Genomic DNA, 17,072 nt, shown 5'->3' on the forward strand with positions numbered 1-17,072 from the left:
TTTGCCTGGTTTCTATAATGGAAAGAAACCAGCTTCATCTGCTGAAATGAATTGCCCAGATCTCTCTGAAAGGCTATATTTGGATAGTACTTTGCAAACCCATGTTTCAAACGAACCACACCCAATACTGAGGGCACAAAAGCTCTTTTTACCTTCACCCAAGGTAAAGCACTTTATCGAGCACTGGTTTTTTGTATTGCCATATGGGAAAATACAGACGTATAGAACTATCTGTTAGTAATTTTTACAAAAGAGAAAACAGAGATTTCCCAGATGATGATTCAGCAAAGACATAACAATACTTTATAATTTTGAAAGATTTAATATACTTTCAGACTAGAGCATAGAGGAATTAGAGTCCAAATGAAATTTTATTAATATATAAATAAATCTCCTTGGCAGCCCCACCCAACTTTATACTGAGTATCTGTATTCTGTGAAAGGAGGGGAAACTAGTGCTTGTAAGTAAAACAGAATAGAATGGACTTTGGGTTTATGCAGCGTCTTTCATATGTGTGTCTTTCGCTAATGGCATCTAAATGTGCATGTGACAGCATCATCTGACATCTTTTGCCAGTCTTCTAAAGAACTTGCCTGCAAGCAGTCCTCATTGTGTCATTTATATGCAGTTTTATTAAATAAAGGAAATGTAATGGCCTGCTGACCATTTTACTTCTGTACATGTCAAAAAAGATGTATTATCGTAATTAAATTGTACTTGTTGGGCCCAGTTCCTACCTATATTTTTGAGCTGATCTAAAGGTATGTGAACAACGTGGAAGAACCAAATTATAAATAATAAGATATTTGGTTTATTCTAATTAATATAATTAGAGGCTTTACCTCAACTATATCTCTGTTTTTTAAATGAGTCTCTGTTACAAAGGAAATCAGTTCCAACCTCTCCATCAATTTCAAGATAACTCATTCTATTGTCATGTGACAAAATGCCTTAATATTGATTAACTTGTCCCAGGAAATGGATGAAATTCCCCTTTAAAAAAAAATGGAACAATTAAAACCACCGCTAACCACCCTGGCTGTTGTTGGCCAAAGTGCCTTCTCCCTACCCTGCCCATTTCCAGATTTTTTTTCCCTTGGAACACACCAAGATGTGACATCTAAACCCTAGTCCTCATAGCGTGTTTGTTATATCCAATTGAGTGCTCAGGCCTATGTCTGGATGACTTTTGAACTTCTCCAGGAATAAACACCACACGGGTTCCTTGGACAACCTATCAGTGCTCAGCCACTGTCACAATGAAAATATGTTCTGAGAACCTCCCATGTTTCAGTTTGTGACTGTTGCCTCGTGAATTCATGTAACTGGTAAAGTAAAAGGCATAAACTTAGGCTTCTCTACTGGGGCTATGTAACAGACAGATAACATACAAATGCCAAAAATTATGTTTCGCCATTGTTTCTGCCTGTCAAAAACTTCCTACCAAAACTTCTGTGTCTGTTTTCCACCAGAAGTTCTCACCAAAATTTCCCACTGGATTCTTCCTGCCAGAAGATCCTGTTATTGTTCATGGTTATCATATCTCTTCAAACATCTGAACAGGGCTACGTGCCAAAACACCACAGACTACCTCCTTCAAACACTATAAAAGCTGAAGAGAAATTTGGGAAGAGCAGGGAAAGAGGAGAGGGAAAGACAATTGGCTATACAGCTGAGAGTTTTTCCCCCGCTTCGCCCTCACCTTTTTTTTCCTGACACCGAAAGCTGCCTGCCCGTCACCAGAAGACTGGACCTCTGCCGTCTTGAAGTGGACTGGACTGAGACCCACCGTGCCACCCTGACCCTGTTTCTGAGCGCAGTGAGGTACAGCTGAACCGAGACCTCTACAGCCTGGCCCGAGACAGCCTGGGACATGGCCGACGTGAGCAGCGGAGCTCACATCCTGGCTGCATTCCAGAGAACTGAAGCTGTGAATGACCCCCTGTGGCTAAAGAGATAACACCGAAAAAGCGGCAGAGACAGAGAAAAAAAAAAAGGCAGAAAACTACTTTCCTCTCTCTCCCCCCCGCCAGACCAATTCAACGGAAAAGGTAGTTTTTGGTGGTAATCTTTTCTCTGCTTCTAAAAGTAATCTTATCGTTTTCCAACCTTTTCTTATTTTTCCTCTTTCTCTTTGCATCTCTTAGCAATTAATAAAAAGAGTTTTGATATGAACAGATAACTTGTATGAGTTTTAATTTTGCCCAAGGGAATATTCGAATCTAAAAGTTCTTTCTGCAATATTTAAGCAGATTGTAACAGGCTACATTTCTTAATTTAAATTATACTCTGATGTTGCTGACAACTCCTGTTGCAACTGCAAAGACAATGAATTCAAAACACCTGATGTTAGATTTGGTGCAGATCTCGGTGCAGAAAACTGAAAGCTTATAGAGAAACTTGCAGTGAGAGATTTTTGGAAAACAGGTTAACTAAACATTTTAAGTTCTTAACAGTAAATTTAAAATATTTTGAATGTTTCTTTTCAAATTTGCTTTTCAACAGATAACAGATCACAAGGAAGGCACTATCTTTTTGACCAGCTTTTCAAACTCTTAGCTTTATCAAATGCTGTAGAATTGGGCAATCTAATCAAGACCTGTATCTACGAGGGGAGAGCATCCGGCTAACTGCATCTGAAGTCATCAAGAAAACATTTGGTTAGAAAACATCAGGAAGCAGAGAAGTATGGTTGGCCCTCAGGCAGGAGAACAAGGGCACAGGGGACACAGGGGGCACAGGAGACACAAGGCCAATGGGCAGGCACTGACAAGGGAGGCAAGGGACATGGGCTGGGGTGGAGGATTGAGCTTGCAGCAGCCACTAAACAAGAGGGGAGTCCCCCTTGCAATCCGCTCCCACTCAAATCTCTCCTGTCCCGGGGACCCAAGACCTATAGCTGACCAGCTGGTCAAGGATCAGGGTCCAGCAGAAAACCTAAAGATGAATTCTCCTTATAGTAAGAATAGAGAAATTAATGACTAAAAGAAATGTCTCATGATGTCAATCACAACCTTTTTCTTTCTCCTCCTTGCAGAATTATATTGAATTCACAAAGGTTTGTTATAAGTTTTGTTTACAAAATCCGGAATTGGAAATCTCTGCATAAGAGATACAACAGGAAAAATTAGCAAGAAGGTGACACAGTAGGCTGCTGACTGAGAGTAACATATAGGGGTCCTTATATCTATTTGATTTGTGTTTTATCCCTGTTGACTGCATTCAAAGGTCTGTTGCCTCTCTGGTATGGTACTTACTGGTGGCCTGGTGGTTAGCATGCGGGACTCTCACCGCTGCAACCCAGGTTCAAATCCCAGTTCCCCGGGCAGATGGAGCTCGTTAGCCCTGTGAGGCCATCCATCTATGAGAAGGTCACTCTAAACAAACCTACGTCCTGAGGACCTCACTGTCATTGTCCAAGCTTGCTTGGCCCCGGCAGATGAACCTTAGGATTAAAGGGTGGGCTCAGTTCAGCGCAGGCTGTGTCTCACCTAAAAAATCCATTGCGCAGGCTGGAAAGGTAAAAGACCTTTCCCAAAATCTTCGTTCGCGAAGACTGGCCATTATTATATGGTACTTACACTAGAAATACTACTTTTGCTTTCAGATGGTGCCTGCCTTTCCTTCCTATGCGGGAAAAATACTGCATATGAATTACATACATAAAAACATATATGTATAACATGTATTCTTTAATGACCACATATCCTCATTGATATATAGAGTTTACTAAAGAACAGTACTATATAACTCCATGAAACAGTATCACCCTTAGTTTAGAGACACATAAGGACCATCATTGGCAAAGCATGCATTTTGCCTTACATTAAAATAGTTGTGAGAGAATAGGTAAATTTGGAGCTGTATTTATATTCTCTCCCTTCAAAATTAATGAGTAAGTGATCAATAAACTTGGAAATTACGTACACAGAGGAAATATTTTTTATACTTTGCTTATGATATGAACTTTTGAAACTACCACAACATATGAATTGATTCCAAGACCCTAAGAGGATTCTACAGGTATTAGCCATGTATATCAATAATGAATACATCCAGAAGTGTAATAAACCAAACACGAAGGCAGCAATAAATAGCAATCATAAAACCCAGCTATTTTCACCCAAGTCACCTAACCTTTCAAACATCAACTTTCTGCCAAAAAGGTTTCAGAATTATTTTAAATGCAAAAATAACAACGCTTTTATGTATGCTAATAGGCTTTGAAACATTGTTTCCAGACTACAGTATTATAGTAATAAACTAGTTTATTAAGTGAATATGCTCTCTTCAGGCAGTTCATCTCATCTGCATTTTAATCTTCCATTTGGTTGTTCTATTAATACAGTAAATGTATTAGCCAGAATTCTACACTAGAAGATAATTTCAGAATCTTTAATTCACTAAATAAAGGCAATCGAATATAAAGAGTAGAACAGTAAAACTAGATGTTACCAAAACTGCTTTGGTTAAACTAAGAAAATACAGACTTGGAAGAACAGTGCTAATTACTATACCTGGCTCTTGCATGCTCTTTTCAATAAGCAGGTCACAAAGCACTATGCAAAGGAAGTCAGCATCATTACCTTTGCTTTTCAGATAAAGTGACTCAGAAAAAAAAAGTGACTGAGCCCTTTAGACAAGGTAAATCTCTGGGAGCAGAGGGACAATTATGCTGGAATTCTTCTGACTTATGCGTTAAATCACACCGCTCGTGGAGAACAGCTATGGAAATCTGATGAACAAGCCATGCTTGTCTCACACATTTTTTAGTACTGAGTGTGAACCGTTCGCACCAGCTTCCCATAGTTTTTCTTTACCATAACCATAAGGTAAAGGCTCTTTGAGGAACATCAGTAAACCGTTTCCTAGGAACAGCTCTTCACCAGGTTTTGCGGAAGGGTTATAAATTACTAAGTCAAGCATACAAATTGTCTACTTTCCCAGGATGCAACTCTCTCCTTTTGGTAAGGCCTGCACTTCTCCCTCCTTAACCACAAACTACGTGTTTCTTCCAGAAAACTGTTACAGTAACACTAGCTGACCACTCACAGGGAAAATGATTTTCATGTGGTCTCTCTAATCACAGTTGAGTAACAATACTGTGTTTTTCTGTCATCCAATCAACTTTTACCTTATAGGAGATTAAAAGGGCCCTTCTCAGTCATCACAGCAACAAACTTGTTAGAAAAACAGTGGTCCAGAGTGATATTCCCTGCTTAACACATCACATACGAGACAACTGCAGCAGTTGTTGCTTTCTTGGCACTAACAGGGAAATGGTAAGACTTTAAGGAACATTCACTGAAGAAACTACCATTTCCAGTGACTTAACAACTTAATCACAAAGTAATATATTATGGCAAAGTAATATGTTATGGCAAATTCATGTACCATAGCAAAGGCATATAATCTATTTCAATTACCTCTGCGTGGATATAGAAGGCAAATAAAAACAAATGTAAAAGAGGAAGAGTACATAGGTAAAATGAGAGATAGTTATTATTTTGGGGAAATAATAACAAAGAAATTGTCTGTAATGGCAGAAATCTTACCCTGCTGACTAGTTCATACTCTCCTATTCTGTCACTGATGCTTACCATATACAATTTTACATGTTATTTTATGATAAAGACCTCAACAATTAAACCAGCTAGTATCAAATTGCATATTGAACACGTTCCATTTAGGGAAACTGTCTGACATATTAATTGCAATGTAATTCAGTGTAAGGGGTATTGCTGTATTTAATGCTTTAAGAATGGAAAAGGAGGACCAAACCCTCAGAAACACCCAGCTCACTAAATTGAGGGTCCTCAGTGGAATTCAGGCCAGCTCTACACACACTGTCATGGTTCAATCCCAGTGTGTATCTTGGTCAGGTTTAGTAATACTGCATGACAACCTTGCTGATAAGCAGATAGCCTAATAATGAATTTCATACTATAAGGCCATTTTAATTAATAAGATAATAATGATATAATACATTGTCTAATTTGATTACATTGTTCTTCAAAAAAGTAATTTTCCCTCTTATTTTCAACCTCTTTACTTCATACAGCAATTCTTCGTATGCAAAGTGTTTCAATAAGATTGATATAATTTTTTCTGACCAGGACTTCAAAAAAAACCTAGGGCTATTAGATGCCTAGTCTACTTTAGCCAATTTTGAAGCACTCAGATACAATATTTGACAAGTCAAATCCAGAATAGCATGTAAAATTAATTGAAATTCCCAAAAAAGTATTTGAAGTCAACATCCACCAGTTGCTAGAGCAGAGTATTTGTAAATGATGATGTCATTATCTCTTTGTTTTTTGTGAAAACATATTTTATTTATGTGACTTTAGCCCATTACATTATGACAAATCTCTGGCTCTTAAAAAAGTCACTTCATGACAAAACCATATCTTTAGTCACTGCTGACAAAATGGTGAGAGATTCCACTTGGAATCCCATTTTAAGCAGACATAGCAAACTAGAGAATTATTGCTCATTTTCATTCTTGAATTTCTTCAAGGCTTCAGGGAATACATTTATTCATAATCATCTCCTGTTAATAGGATATTAGTGCCTCATTTTCTCAAATGTGCATACTCTGTCTCTGCTCACAGTGTTTTCCTACACAGTCCTACGCAATTGCAACATACAACATCTCACCAGCTACCATAACACAGGAATAAATAATCTTCCTGTGCAGCAGTGCCATCAAAAGTCCAATTCAGCTAAGCTTTAGAGCAGCCTTCAAATTCCTGGCATGATTTTTCAACAGCAAATTGTTGTGCATGTCTTTTTGGCACTCAGTAAGTCTGAAATTTCTTTTAAGCTATAAATTTATTGGTTTAGTTTAAATATATCCAACCTTCAAAATGGATGTAACTGTGACCAGGGAAAAAAGTTGCATAAGGCGTTCTTATTATTTGTGGCAGACAAAAAGCATGGGTTATATACTAATGAACTATAATTAACATGATTAGGTACAGGCTTGACAAAAAAGCCAAGGCATCTCTGATGCTACTTTTGTGTAGAACACTTTTTCCTAGACCCTTGCCATTTTCTGTGCACTAGCTGGTTTCTCTTCTCCTCCCTGATTCCTACCTGGAAACTGGAGTGATCCTACTGCTATCAATTCAGTGTTCCAGCAGCAAGGAGCAGATTTTTGCACTCATTTTTCCTGTACTTTTTTTTCCCTTGCCAGTAGTGCTTCTGTTTCCCTGACAGTAACAAATGTGAAGTGGGTGAAGGGGCCCTGGGAGAGAAAGAGCTGTGCTGAGATGTAGCCACAGCTTGTATCTTTGATATTAGAAACCTTTACCTTTAAGGACATCAACAGAACACTTCACAGTCTTCACAGCAACAAATACTAAGGTGTTAAAAAATAGGAATCTAGGATGATGTTCCCAGATAAAGCTTTAATAACTAGTATTTACTGCTAAACCTCATGTGAACTAAAGTAAACTCACTAGTCAGATCTTTCTTTCCTCTTTAAATATATATTATATATAAATATATAATTTCTTTACAAAAATTTATTATCTTTTTAAAGGCAAAGGCAGCTGGCATATGCAATATCCAAACTTAGCTATTCCTGAGTTTCAGTCTAATCTTAGACTTCTATGAATGCTGAAGAAAGTGATAACAAAAAGTATTAAATAAATTAAATGATTGAAAGTGAAGAAAAATATAAGCTAACTGTGAAAGATACATGTGGCAGTGAATCTGCCCTGTATGGGAAGCTGTGGTTTGAGTGTGTTTCAAAATGGCTTTTTCTGGTCCCTGTGTTAAGTCATGTTTCTTCTTCCCAAAATCCCCCACGGCCAGTTCTTATCTCTGTCTCAGGAATGTCCTGAGAAGATATCAAGAAATCTTCTCATTGGTCTCTTGTTAACCCCTTCCTTATTTGGCTGCTCCCTGCCTGATTGGTGTTTTGTAAGACCCCTTACCTTACATGGTCCCTTTTGACCCTCCCAAGAGCTTTATAAACCCCTAACCACAATAAACTCTCTCTCTCGCCTCCTCTCCAAGTCCTGTGTGCTGTCTCTCCGGGAGCCATGGGACCATGTGGATGGGGGGAGGGGTGAGCACCTAACCCCTCCATGCGTCCAGGACCCTGAAGAAACCCCTGGAGCTGGAGTAACCCCTTCCCTATCCACCTCAAGCCTTCGGAAATGGAACCCCGCAATGGGAGGAATGCACCCAGAGATACATAATGCATATTTCTTAACTGGAAGTATCTGGCCAAAAGCTCCACAATTTTTGTATCCAAGGACTTAGAAAACATGGATAAAATAGTTATAATATCTGTAAATAGCTGCAAAATAAACTGAAGGCTGAGGTCACTTGCCTTGTTCAGACTCAAGAAGAGGAGACTGAGGGGAGATCTCATTGCAGTCTACGAATTCGTCATGAGGGGAAGCGGAGGAGCAGGCTCTGATCTCTTCTCTCTTGTGATCAGTGATAAGAACCAAGGGAATGGCATGAAGCTGTATCAGGGGAAGATTAGTTTGGATATTAGGAAAACGGTTCTTCACCCAGAGGGTTGCTGGGCACTGGAACAGGCTCCCCAAGGAAGTGGTTACAGCACCAAACCTGACTGAGTTCAAGAAGCATTTGGGCAATGCTCACAGGCACATAGTGTGATTCTTGGGGTTGTCCCATGCAGGGCCAGGAGCTGGACTTTGGTGGATCCCTTACAACTCAGGATATTCTGTGACTCTCTGATAAACAGTTTCAAGTATCCTCTTAAAGGCTACAAGCAGGTCTCTCTCCAGATGCATCTGCTAAACTCCATCAAGTCTCCCAAAATAATCTGTCTGGATCTCATACATAACAACATATCCATACTTCATTCCCCAGTCTTCCCTTCACAGGAAGGTGAAAAAAGATTTGTCAAGGGACTTGCTAAAGATATAAGCATATTTAAGCATTGTGTGAAAGACCATACAGGAGTCCTAAACTTTATACAGGCTTCTTCTGCAAGGCACAGAAAACTTGGACTTTAACAGTTCAAAACTCCTGCTGAGGATCAAGTAGCATGAAAAATTTTCATACAATCCTTGTTACTTTGTTGTGACACATCTGAATAAATCCAATGGATTAGAAAAGCCATACAAAAATTCCCACAACAGGTATAATTCTAGCCTTGACTTTTTTAAGGACTTTAATCATTCTTGGCTCTTCCAGAAAGTCCTTCAGAAGCATTAGGCATTAAAGACCCATGTAGAATGGGACTTCCCATAGACTTCCATATAGAATGACATGGAAGCCAAAATTGTCTTTTCGTATCCATCTTAGTAAAGCCATTTCAGAAAAAAATTGGGGTTTTTTTGAAGGAGAAGTTGGAGCTGTCACTGATACACACAGTGGTATTTTCCCTTCAAGGCTGCTTTTGCTATTAATGTATCTAGAGTTATCTAGGGGATTATATAACCAAAAAGATTGTGCCGAGGCTTTGGAGGTCTGCCACAAGGGAGCAAAGAAATGCATTTTCCAGAGATACATCAAGGCTAGCCATCTGAAATAGTACATTGTGCACAGAAGTCACAAGGTTAAACTGCCAGCATTTTTCCTTTCTTCTCTCTCTTTATTCCCCTCTTAATTTAAAGTGAAAAAGGTCAGTTTGAAATGGTTGGTAAACCCAAACCCAGATGCTAAATTTCCCTGACTAGAGCAGCTGGCAGACTTGAGGTACTGGCAGTCCTCACCACTTCTGGAGAGATAACTCCATAAATTCAAGATCAAAACCGTACCTGTGATGTGGTAGCCTTTGTTTGTCCTGGATTATTCTTTGTTCTCAGAAGAAAAAGAGAAAAAAACTAAAAAGAAGTTCTGACAGCTTCACTTGCTCTACCTTGCATAAATTTGATATTTCTAACTTACTATATTAACATTAAGTTCTTTTAACATGAAGGAATATTAAATATATATATATATATATATATATATGAAATCGTGAGCACAGTTTTAGTGCTGAATAGTGCCACATTCAGTTGGCAGACACTCACTAGTGGGTATCCCCAAGGCTCAGTATTGGTCCCAGTCCTGTTTAATATCCTTATTGACGATAGAAGTTTTTGTACCCTCACTAAGTTTGCAGATGACACCAAGATGGGTGGCAGTGTTGTTCTGTTGGAGGACAGGAGGGCTCTGCAGAGAGATCTGGACAAAGCAGATTGACAGGCCAAGGCGAAGTGCATGAGATTCAACAAGTCCAAGTGACAGGTCCTGGACTTGGGTCATAACAACCCTATGCAGCACTACAGGCTTGGGGAAGAGTGGCTGGAAAGCTGCCCATGATTTCCTTCCATCTTTTTTAGGTATCATGGGAAGTTAAAAGTTGTCAGAAGACAGAAAGCCCTGAGATCTGTCTGCCATGGTATAATGAAATCAATGTCTGAATTCAAAGAGCTCACTATTAACCAGCAGAAGATCGTGTACACAGGTAACAACACTCTTTTAAAAGGACAGTCTAAAATGATAGTCTACTCCACTCTATTCACTCATATCTTGAAAACATATAAGTTTGATTTCATGCTACATACAAATGGAGAAATTAATTTCTCTAGGAAAGAGGGGGTTTTCCTGTATTTTTGGGCTATTTCTCTAATGAAGGAGGAAGTTTATGTGATAACACTATTTATCCACATGTCAGCTTTCTCCAAAGATTTTTTACTGTCTTGGGCAATTTCAATAAATCTGACTGAGGCAGAAGTCTCAGGGGATGAGAAACAGAGAAGGCAGAGAACTGAATTAATGTCATAAAGGAAAGGGAAGGGAACAGGAATGGGAAGGAAAGGTGTGAGATCTGTGACTCTCCATCTCACTGCAGGCAGGGCAGGCAGTGAGCGTCACCCAGCAAGACCCCCTGTAGCACAGATTCAGGCACAGGACCTGCAGCGAACGGTACAGCTGTACAGGGAAGGCAACTTGGTGGGAAGCAGGAGAAATAATAACAGCAGTGGCAGGAAATATAGCAAGAGAAGGTGTAGGTATGCTGAGAAGGATTGAAGGAGGACACAACAGGTGGCTGGGGTTGTAAGGAAAGAGGCAGTGGACAGGAGACAAATCCAAAGACAGTCATTATTTCTGCTGCTCTCTGAAATGACTGGGCTTTTGGGAACCTGAGGAGGGGACTCTCAAGCTGACTAGCCAATAGACAGGACGTTTGTCTATTAAGGAATTAACAGATGAGGATTAGGAGCACAGGAAGTTTACCACAGAATTGAAAAGAATTTGGGAGAAGTCTTGCTGGATAAATTGTTCCCTCTCTGCAGAACCTACTCATTATTCTACCGGTGTCCTCTGCAGAAACAAACCAATTGCAGCCCCTGCTCAAGCACACGAAAATATAATTAATCTTTTCTTTTCCCAATTGCCTTCTTCTCTGATGAACAGAACTATCACCACTGGATAAAGAAGAGGGATTTTCTGAAATATGTCCTTGAGGTAATAAATGTCATCCTCTCCAAAAAGTAATCTCACCTCAAGATAACTAAATCTTTTTTCCATTCATCAAATATCAGAGAGATAACTATCCTCACTTGCTATTTAAATTCCTCTGCAGAAATTGAATTCTCGCCTCACAAATAAAGATTGTTGCAATTATTTTCTCAAACACTAAGCAACATTCCTCTTTAAAAAAAGAAAAAGCAGTGGGACTTTAGTGGAATAGCATAATCTGCAGACTAGGGGAACAAAGCCATTTTTGCCTGTATTCTATGCTCTAAGACGAATTCAGTTGTAATTTCCTTTTTTTTGGGGGGGAAGGGGGGAGGGAAGAATTTTCCCATTAACAGAATATTACTTAACAGCAAATTTTGAATAGGGCTTTTGGGTCTGCCAAAATTCAGGTAAAACAAAACAGGTTTATTTATAGCTCTGGTCTACATTTACATGTCATAGATGTATATATGTGATGAATTTGCATCACATATACATTCTTCTGAAACAAAGAACAGATTCAATTCCACTCCAAAACTCCACACAAAAAAATCAAAGTGATTGGAGTTACAAAAACACTGTGGTTGTCTGAGCACCAAAAATCCATCTTTCTATGACAGGAAACAAAGCAAGAGAATTCTTCCCTTACTCTACAGTTAGTTGCTTTAGAGAAAACAGTGATAAATCATCTTTAATTCAACTGACATAAATCATTAAAAACAATCTACCTTCATTGTCTAAAGACTCAACAACAGATCTGCTTCAGAATATGCTGTCTCAGAAAAATGTAAATAAAAAGTATATGTGTTTCTGACATATATATTTGTCAATCCACTTTTCTTGAATGCTATGAAAGAGTTCTTTGTTTTGTTAAGAACAAAGCTTGATATAACTTCATATTTATAGCCTTCTCCAAAACAGAAACAATAGCCACAGAATTTGCCATTTTTTTCATGTTTATTCAGCTTTATTAGTGTTTAAGTTATCATTGTCAACCAATCCTTTTACAAATATGGTAGCAATTGATGAAGACACCATATGAATTGACCAAAATCCCCTTTATTTTTAATTCTCCATTTCTTCCCCTTTTCCCCCTTTTGTTTTAGTTATCTCAAAGTCTGAAAGGAACATAAGTTCTCCCCCGTAAGTCACTATTCATACAAGCCTGTTTCAGAGCTTGCAAAGGCTTGGGCTACTTAAGTCACACAGCCTCTCACAGCAGGGCAAGACTTTCTCAGAGATAGACAAGAAAGCCTGGCTTTTCTGAATACGTCTACACCTCATGTCCCCTGTTTTAAAATGATACTGTCATATTTTCTACTTGGTTGCATAAATGCATTTGAGAAAAAGTATTAAATTATTTCTGTAATTATGATAATAGCTATACTGGTTGCCTTACAGAGACTGTGGGATTATATGGTAACAAAATAGGTGTGACAAGGTACTCTAGAAAGGATATTTCTTCTCTCATATGCAGAGACGATCATGACTGGGTAGGTCTGACAGTAGGTCTGTATTCTATTTATGTTCTCTAGCAGTTCTAAGATGTGACTGGTATTTAATTTCATATTAAATGTAAGAAAATTAAATATTGAAATTAAATATTTCAGCTAAAAAACGAGATGATCACTCATATCAATAACAACTGTCTGATTCGTCAGGTGTGCTAAAATTGAGAGATTTTTTCAGGCTTCTAGGACAGTTTTTTATGGGTTTATAGGTGGGGAGGTTTTTCTGTTTTGCATACATTAGCATTATCTCAAACAGCATATTTGCTTCATCTCTGAAGTTTCAGTCAGCTCCTGCAGCGATATCAGCAAGTGCTTATAATAAGCTTTCGGAAAACGTAATGAGGAGGATGATTTCTCTTCAGTTCTTGGCTCTGTGGTAGAACACAACAATAGGGTGTCATCAGAATAAAAGTTTGAATCAGGACATCTCATTTGATTCCTTTCATTAGTGTTTAGGGAGCAGACGGTTGTTGTGACAGCTGGTCAGTAGTGATTCAATTATGTGCTCCATTCTCTGGACTTCAGTTCGAGATGTCCTTTGGCAAGCTGAGCAACTGCTTGATAGAGGATGCAAAGGACATGACTGATTTTGCTAAATTTGTCATGCAGCATGCCTTTGAAGGTGCACTACAAGCTGTGGAACATCCATTTCACCAAAGGTTCCCATTTAGTTCTCCTCCCTCTTGCGTAGTGAAAGTGATCTGTAACACATGCACACACCACTCAGCATGTGAAATTGTATAGGCCAAAATGAGAGGAAATCCAGACTCACAAGTGCTAAGGACTCAGAGATGGATATGTCCTGATGTAATGTCACTTTGTTAACGATCACATCTCAAGAGAGGGAACTCGTAAAGGAGCATTTCTCTGAGAATATCACATCAGGCCTGCAATTGTACAGGAAAAGTCATAGAGGGTCCCCCAAAGAGTTCCAGTAATATCACTAAGATCAGATGCCTTAGGATGTTTAGGGCGGGTGAGCTCTTCCATTTCTGTATCTTAGAATGCTGAACTGTACAGGAAAATAATTTTTTTCAGCCTTTAGAGTTCAAAGAAGCTTGGCTGAGGGGACCCCTACCCATCTCAGTCTTCTGAAAAATAAAGGCAATGGAACAAATCATGAGTTAAACTGATACCTGCAACAGTGTAGTAGTTTTAGTCTAGGCCTTCCTTGGTGACCAGTTTGTAACCAAGGAAGTAGCTATATACCCAGTATTCCCGACGATTTTTATGTAAGCCAGGGTATAAAGAAGAAGGGAGGGGAGGCCTTCGCTCTCTTCCCTTCCGGTGGTTCTGAAGGCGCAGGTTCCCTGCCATTGGTTCTGCTGTGTAGGGGAGTGAAGCCTAGTGAGGCCTTTAGACCTTGGGAGGCGGAGGGTGCAGGCGGTCATTCAGCGCAACTTCTGCTGTCCCAAGGAGAGTAACTGTAAGATATTCTTTTGCTAATTCTTTATTCTGCTAGTTTCTGAGTTTTTCGATTGTTCATATCTGTTTTGTTTTCTCCCTTTTTGTTCCTTTTTGTCCCTTTTTCCCATTTTTCCTTCCCCTCTTCCCCTTTTCAGGAGTTGTACGTAATATTCTTACTGTATATAACTGTAATATATGTAAAAATACATATATATTTTGATATAATTCGGTTGGTTTCAATTTCTCTCAGTTTCTATAGTTTTTTTTCCTTTGCCTAAAGGGGGAGGGAGGGAAAAGGCTTTCGGTGAGCTTTGGAGATTTGGTAGGAAGCCAGCTCAAAACTTGCTCAAACAGACAAGAGATCTTGCTAATATTTTGCAGTCTAGGCTTATCACTGGTTCCCCTGGAACAGTCATGTGAGTTGAAGGAAGGATGGCTATCAAGGGAAACTTCTCTGCAGAAAAACTCTTCTTCTCACTTCTGATGCAATGAAGTCCAAGTTGCATCTCTGGGAGACTCAAGCCTTACCTATTCTGCCAGATTTTCCTGAGAACTTTAAGACTGAATAAATGTTTTGGAACAGAGACATTTACTATCTTCTTAGATACTTTTTACAAGCACCCTAGAAATCTACTTTTTGAGAAATATGACCGTCATGCAGATTCTCATGGAAATATGCTGTAAGCATTAGTAGAGCAAAATAATTTTATTAAAAATCTTAAAGCAAAAGAAAACATCATTGCAGATCATCAGGTTATGTGTGAAAAATACAAAGCTATTCTATTTTGCCTTCCTTTGAGGACAGAGGCCACTTAGTACTGCTATTATGCTTGGCAGTGTTACATGAAAGTAAATCTGCTCTTAATTCTTAGTTTTTCAGAGAAGACAAATAATATGGAAGTTATAGTACAACTATACTATAGTAACAAGTGTACTAACTATACTGTACTATAGCTAGTGTAGCAACTGTATAAAAAAGTGCACTCATACTTATTGTGTATAACAATAACTACCTAAGACTGATAGATCATTCCTAGAGGTGTTTAAGGAAAGACTGGATGTGGCACTTAGTGCCATGATCTAGTTGACAAGGTGGTGTTTGGTCATAGACTCGATGGTCTCAGAGGTCTTTTCAAACATAGTCGATTCTGTGATTCTGCGATCTTTTTCTGAGAGTATTAATGAATGTAACCAGTTTATTAAAATCTTATTTTACTATAGCATGATAAAAAGTTTAAGGGAAATAGGCATCACAGTGCTAGAAGGTTGCAAAAGAATTTTGCTACCATGAGCTCATAAACAGATATTTGGAATATATCATTCTTATCTAATTGATATCCAAAGGTTATTTGCATGATGCAGTGAGATTTCTTGGGGAGGTTGACTTACTGAGAGAAAATTACCACATATTTTGATTAAATCACACTCATTGGTTGTGTATGTAATAGATAAATTTGAAAAACGGTAAATAAATAATACAATTGAATAAGTATGGCAAATTGTGATATCTAACGTACCTCATCACAGCATTTTGTTGATTGTTATTTAAATATACTTTATTGTGGTTGTGCCTTATGGCAGGAGTCAGTTAGGAGTATTTTTAGCAGGAGATCTGCTAGAAAATGCCAGTTTTTCAAAATATTTTTGAGATATAAATTTTTAGTTCTTGTCCCAAAGTATTTATAAAAGTCAGGATAGAAAAGGATATCACAAGAAAATCTAACTCCACTGCTGTGAAAATACTAGCTTTCTTCTTAAACAAGTACTCAGAGTCTTTATTTTTGTTAAACTTCTGTCTTTTCAGAATATTCAGCTTTATTGCTCTTGCTTTCTTACATAAAATTGCCTTTTTAGCCAGTGTAACTCAGTGTTACTTTAATACCATCTTTCTTATATTCAGCTTTATATAACTTGGATTTTTCTATATATGACATTATTTCTCTGGAATGGTTAGTCTTATCAAAATGTCTCTTTAATCACTGCTGTTTAGTTCATTATTTCCATATCACCGTGATGACTCCTCAGGGAAGGCAACACCTGTCAGAGGTTCACTTTTATAAAATGTGCTTGTGTAATATTGCAGACATTAATTTTTAAAGCGAGACAATAGTGTTTCATCTCAGTATTTTCTGCTTTATAAGCAGAAGACTTCATCTAAAGTTTCTGCTTTATCATACCTAATTTTGAACTACTGTGATATTGAAGAAAGAGTTATGAAATGGTCAAGTAAAAAGCAGAAATTCTCCAGTGGAATAATTATTTATAATAATCCTTTCAGTAATACAGGGCACATGCTTTCTTTAGGGAAATAACCCTTTTTAATAATCTTTAGGGAAATAACCCTTTTTAAGATTCATTTACTCGAGATCTGAATTAAATTTTATCTAGAAGGTTGAAGGAATGTTTTCAAATGTACAAAACTTTGGGACCAAGTAAACTGTCTTCACACTGCATGGGTAATATGCTTCTCCTGTTAAATTTTGTGCTTAGGATGTGGCCAAAGGAAGTGAAGTGGCTGAAATGAAGTTATCAACAGAGCGCCTGAGCATGCTATTAAGGTACTTGAGAGCAGTGCTGCTTACAGGCATACTGTCTCAAGCAGTACAAACAACCACAAAAACTTCCTCAAAGGAGGTTGTATCGAATGTTCTCAGCAAAAAAGTTTAACTTCTAAACACAGCTGATCTGCTTAAAGGAAATCAGTCTTATTGCAG

General features: G+C 38.3%; 1 long non-coding RNA gene across 3 annotated transcripts in view; it reads left to right on the top strand.

Moving 5' to 3' along the window:
* LOC113966152 overlaps positions 1-17,072 on the top strand; it is a 799,277-nt gene that overhangs the window by 772,280 nt on the left and 9,925 nt on the right. The window contains exon 2 of one of the 3 annotated variants that reach the window (XR_003533716.1): positions 14,322-14,377. The exons of 1 other annotated variant lie outside the window; for it this stretch is intronic. This is a non-coding gene — a long non-coding RNA (uncharacterized LOC113966152). Of the gene's footprint in view, positions 1-13,253; positions 13,928-14,321; positions 14,378-17,072 lie in introns of those variants that run through there. One more of the 3 variants, XR_003533720.1, reaches the window with a different exon arrangement.

This window comes from Neopelma chrysocephalum, unplaced genomic scaffold (genome assembly GCF_003984885.1).
Source record: "Neopelma chrysocephalum unplaced genomic scaffold, ASM398488v2 Primary Assembly neopelma1_22b, whole genome shotgun sequence".
NCBI classification, from domain to species: Eukaryota; Metazoa; Chordata; class Aves; order Passeriformes; family Pipridae; genus Neopelma; species Neopelma chrysocephalum.